At 41.3% G+C, this 5,451-nt stretch overlaps 1 long non-coding RNA gene across 1 annotated transcript; it reads right to left on the reverse strand.

Moving 5' to 3' along the window:
* Positions 1-229: 229 nt before the first annotated feature.
* On the reverse strand, positions 230-5,149 carry LOC125337850. The gene is made up of 3 exons (XR_007208144.1): positions 4,975-5,149; positions 3,756-3,869; positions 230-749 (listed from the first exon to the last, which is right to left on the reverse strand). It is a non-coding gene; the product is annotated as an uncharacterized LOC125337850 (long non-coding RNA).
* Positions 5,150-5,451: the final 302 nt, after the last annotated feature.

Below are 5,451 nucleotides of genomic sequence, written 5' to 3' on the forward strand. Positions count from 1 at the left end.
CCTAGGCTTCCAGTTCCTGTTTATTGGTGGAAATTAATGTTTTGAACTTTATCAACCATTATCTAAAGAAGTCTGGAGTCAGTGGTAACAGAGTGATTCAGGAGAGACTTTACTGCCAGCTTCTGTTGAAGTACCATAGGCACTCTACATAAATATCCACATGAAAACTTTATTTAATGGTTACATGAAGCTGAACAATAGTCAGGAAAGATGGTTGAGTGGCCAGCATGCCAGCCTGGCAATTATAAGGAGGGGGAGACATTCCTTGCTCTAAGGTACTATTTAATCTCTTCTGCATGACCTAGAAAAATTCTCTCTTTGGGGGAGGGTTAAAGTGGGGGAGATTAATGGAAGGTTGCCTATAGCTAAACAAATCTTTGTTTTTCCTACAGCTTGTGGAAACAGAGGGGCTTCTTCAGACGAGCAGCCCAGTTTTTTGGTGTTCAGTGACTGGAATTAGCCTTTGAAGAGATCCATTTGTCATCTGTAAAACAGAAATAGCCCTGCTCCACCTCATGGGAACTTTAGACAGATGGATACTTTCCTCTGCTTCCTAGAGACCTCAACCCACCCCAGACAAGCACATCAGAAGCAAACACCGTAACTCTCCCCACATGGCTCTGCAGCTTCCCTGGGGCCTTTGGTGCCGAGACTAGGCTTTACATTTCAGTTTGCCTTCCACACAACTTCAGCAGCTCTGAGGTTTGCCACAGCTGCATGTTCCTCTCCTCCCTTTAGGTCTGCACAACCTGGAAAATATTAAAATGCATAAGCTCCTTTTAAACATCAGGACAGGGAAGGGACATGTAGAAAGACAGCAGAAAGGAAAGCACAAGAAATCATCCTCTTGGGAAATATATTTGAACCTCAGTTCTTAGAACTTCTAAAAAAGGAAGATATTTGTCAAATTGTATTTTGATCAACCAAACACATGGGAAAGGAAGCAATTTTTATATCCTGAAGCTAAGCACAGAAAACCAGTGTAATTCTAGAGTTAACATATAGACAAAGGAGGAAACATGTTATTAGGTCAGGTTACTTTTGTTCAGACAGAGCCATAGAGAATTTAGGCTATCTCTTAGTTCCGGTAATCAGCCTCAGCAGACAAATCAATGTCTAAAGCTCTTAATAGCTGCAGAATCAAATAGTAAAGTTAGGCTTATGTTTTAAAAGAAAGTTGTGGTTTAAAGCAATCCATTATCCCACCCAGTATGTGGAAATTTTCTGCAAAATCCATCTACCACAACAAAAAGATTTACAACTTAATAAAATCTGCAGTGAAACTGAATCTTCACAGACAGAATGCCAGTGTACCTTCAGCCTCTCCTCCACACCACAAAGTGTACCACACAAACACCTGCATTTACAGTTTCAGATAACTCTTCTCCATCTTTGCTTTCTAGTAGGAGTGCTTTTTTACACTCTGTCATTTTCCTCCTGAAGAGGACAGGCAGGATCTGTCTAAAAACACTTTAAGGGAAACAGGAAGAATCTACCTCCTTAGGCCTGTGTTCACAGCAAAGCCAACATAAGTGACCTGCTGTCTCAGGAATGGATCCCACCCAAACAAAGAGCCCTTTCCTTAAAGTCTGACACTGGTTAAAAGGCAAGTTGGCGGCAGCCAAGAAGACAGGGGTCAAAATTCAAGTGAGTGTAATTCATTCTCCTGGCTACCCAAACACCCTGCTGGAGGGAATGCAGGCAAAACCCAGTTGCATACAACCAGAGTTTCAGGACCATCTGGAAGGTTCATTCCCAGGAAATTTCAGCAAGTTCTCTCAGCCCCTTCCAGCAAACAGCAGTGTATCACAGCAGGGGAAGCAGTAGGTGCATCTCTGAAGTCCCATTACTGAATACAAATATGTGCAGGGTGACACAGGGCTGAGTTCTAGGGCAGAATTCTGCAGAAGCAGGCTCACTTCTTTCACCATAAGGTTATACAACTAAAGCAGAGCTACTTCGCACTGCCAGCAGAGCAATGAGCGAATCAAATGAGCCTCCAGCAACTAACTACCATAGGAATTTTACTTGCAGACTGCAGTACTTTGGAGAAAAGTGTTTATACATTACTATGAATTTCATGTGTCCCTGTGGATGTTATCTGCACCCTGTATTTTTGGGGAATTAAATAATCCATTAGGTAGGAGGACCTAGACACTGGCAGGGTTGCCCAGAAATGCGAGATCAAGCAAATAAGAATCCCTCACCTGGTCTGCTGAAGGAAGCAATGGGCCTTCAGCCAACAGAATATGTTTGGCTTTGGACACACTCTGCAAAAGCACACTAAGGCTGAGGGCTTAAATACTCAGGCTGAGATAGCGTCAGGTAAAGCATCAGTGTTCTCCACTCAGCCAAATAGTGATGGGGACTGTTTAACAATGGACAATTCTTCAGCCAAAAGGAGTCAATTTCTTGCCAGAGGGCAACATGGGGAGACTTGGTCTCCCCTGTGGATTTAAACCAAACCTGGGGACAAGGCCAGAGTCATCTGATGCTTAGTATAGATTTGTAATATTTTATATTTTAACCCTGTGGGTGTTTATTTTGCTAAACCTCTTCTTTTAGTGTGCTGATCTGGTGTCCCCGAAAGGTGTAATGAGGTGAAGCCCAACAGCAAACTGGGGACAGTCTGGGAGGCCCTAGAAGCAACCTCGAATTTAACAGAAGGCCTGCAAAGTTCAATGCCAATTACATGATATGTAATAAGGACACTTAGGACTACCAAAAAGATGTGTCTTTATGTTGACACAGGAAAATAATGCCGACAGAGTAATGGACTTTGAACTAATCACAACAGCCTGGAGAACATTAAAGAAGGATGAGACCTGTTTTTAACACAGATGATATATGCTTTTACTAAAGGACATGTTACTATTCTGAACCAGTTTTCCAGCTGCAGTTAATAAGCTCAGGGTTCAGCTCCATTTGTAAGAACACAAACCAGCTCTTTATGATTTCCCCACTCTAGAAATTGCTTCACTTTGGTCTATTCCCCACGACTGCAGTAGTACCAAGAGAATCTTCAGCTTACCAGATATGTTTGTTATTTGACCTCTAAGATTTAGTAGACTGACAGTATGACATCTTGAAGAAATTAGCCCAGTATTTCCAGAACCAGGGCAAATGAATCAGGCCAGCCTGCACTCTCTGTGCTGAGAAGGCTGCTCCACAATACTCCAAGACCTTTTCCTTTGCTGAGCCTCTCCTGGTGTTCTTGACAAAAAAGCATGTCTACACCTCTAGCACAGTGGAAAAGTTCCCAACAGCTGTGGGCACTGCATGCTCCATGTCCTGCCCTTATGTGCCCAGCCTGTGCAAGTGTGCCTCCAGAGGAGCTCATGCATGCTCAGGCACCTGCTGTCTTGGGTGTGCTCCAGTCCTTCTTGCACTCAACTGTGCCAGCGAAGGACTCTTGAGACCTTGGGGCTGCCCTAAAACCAGTGTAGACACAGCAGGCATGCGAATTTCTAAACTTCCCAATGAGGAGTCTGCTGAATTCTCTGAAATGCACAATAGCAACCAAGTCCAAAGGGAGTGAGTGCCTAAGAGCCCCTTTGGCAAACAGGCATTCCTTCTGCTCCATTCACACACGCCACCTTTCCATTTGTATATTTAGTTAAATAACATGTTAATTCTGTTTTATAAATGGTTAGCTCTTCCCCAGCTGCTCTAGAGAAGAAAGCTGTGTGTAGCACTGCTGTTGTTTTAATGTATATGTTGTTATTTATTTATGATGGTAGCATTAGGAAATATACCTTGTGTATGGAGCAGAAGAGACTGAATCTCATGGTGGTTTTAAAGAAAATTTTTTCTCTGCCTCTGGCATCTGCACCAAATATTCCTGAATGTGACTCTTCCATGAAGGTTACCTGAAAAGAGATAGCACAGGTCAGCATCTAAAATTGTCATGGAACATACAGAGCAAAATTTTTCAGTACCATAAAAGCATAAGTTAAGAAATTTTGATGAAAATGCAACAAAACAGTTCAACATATTTCAAGTCCAGTAGATACCCCTGAATGTTACCATCTTAAGTGCCATCGTATTATTTGAATTGGGTGTGAATGTTGCTTCCAGCATGCAGGCTGTTATCTACACCTTTCTGAGTCTCCTGTTACTGACAAAGGAGCACAGTGCATGTATGAACCTAGTTTGCCCTCCTTCACCGATTGCTACACTAATTACAGAACTCTCTTGCAGTGCTGTGCTGGAACATTATTCTGTGCAATATTAAAAAAAAAAAAAAAGCCTAAGTCCAAGTTATTATAGACTGCATTGAATAAAAATTCAGAATACTTGAGACAAATTGAAGGAATAATGTGTTAGGATTGCAGAATATTGAAATTATTCTCTGAGGCACTCAAGACCTGTGACTCAAGGGGAAGAAGAGACAGGGGAGCCTTTTTATAGAAGGTGGTAATGAGAAATCACACATTAAGTTGTGGAAAGCTGCCCATTTTTTTCTGTACAAAGATTTGGTGGCCAGGTTCTGGAGAGTGCTAAGGAGTCACTAGAGACCAAGAAATAGCAGAGCTAGAGATATGATATTGCCAGTGTTTGTGCAAAAACCTTCACAGTCATGGATTGATGCAAGTGACACAATTGGATAATTTTTTAAATTTAACTTTTAAAAATGAAAATAATATTGCTTTTCATAAAAGCATTTTCTTCATGTTTCATTGCAGTGATGCAGATGAACAGAAGTGAGGTAAATCACCTCCTGTTGGATGTCAGTTTTTTTGCTTACAAGAATCATCTTACAAGAATCATCTCTCTGCCTGTAATGCAAGCAAACTTAAATTTCTCAGTTATTTCTTTAAATCATGTAGACATGAAGAAACGCATTGCCAAAAGAGGTTTCCATTTCTGTGCACTAAATATTTTAACTATTCTTAAGTTTAACAGCAAATCCAAGGTCAAGATCAACCCTCACAAATTCCACAGAGCAACACAAGCAGAAATTATGCACCATACCTTGTTGGAACTGCTGGAGGTCAGGTCTGAATGAGGCATTTGCATTTGGCAAGAGATGTTTATCACTGACTTTGGAAAGGTTTGTTTCAGCAGAATTTTCCATGCTGTTTTCGTGATGGAATAGTCCCATTAACACCATCATTCCGTCTCACTTTATCTCATCTGTTCTTTACAACAGTCTTTATGTTCCTGGATTATCCAAAAATTATGTTTATATGTAGCCAACCTCATTAACTCCTACATTTCATGAGATTCTGCATAAAACTAATGTCACATACTGACACAGCCTTGAACAAATAAAGTGCAAGCGAAAAGATTGATGCTTTCTCTGTGGTTTAATACACTAGAACTAGTGCAGCAGGTGGATTTATGGCTACCTCCATACACATGTGTCGTAAGAAAGCACAGCAGTGAACTTTCCAGTGTTAATGTAAAGCTTGCAGAATGCAGTTAACAGACTGGTTTGGCCAGATGTTG

The sequence above is a fragment of the Corvus hawaiiensis genome, chromosome 2 (genome assembly GCF_020740725.1).
Source record: "Corvus hawaiiensis isolate bCorHaw1 chromosome 2, bCorHaw1.pri.cur, whole genome shotgun sequence".
NCBI lineage: Eukaryota > Metazoa > Chordata > Aves > Passeriformes > Corvidae > Corvus > Corvus hawaiiensis.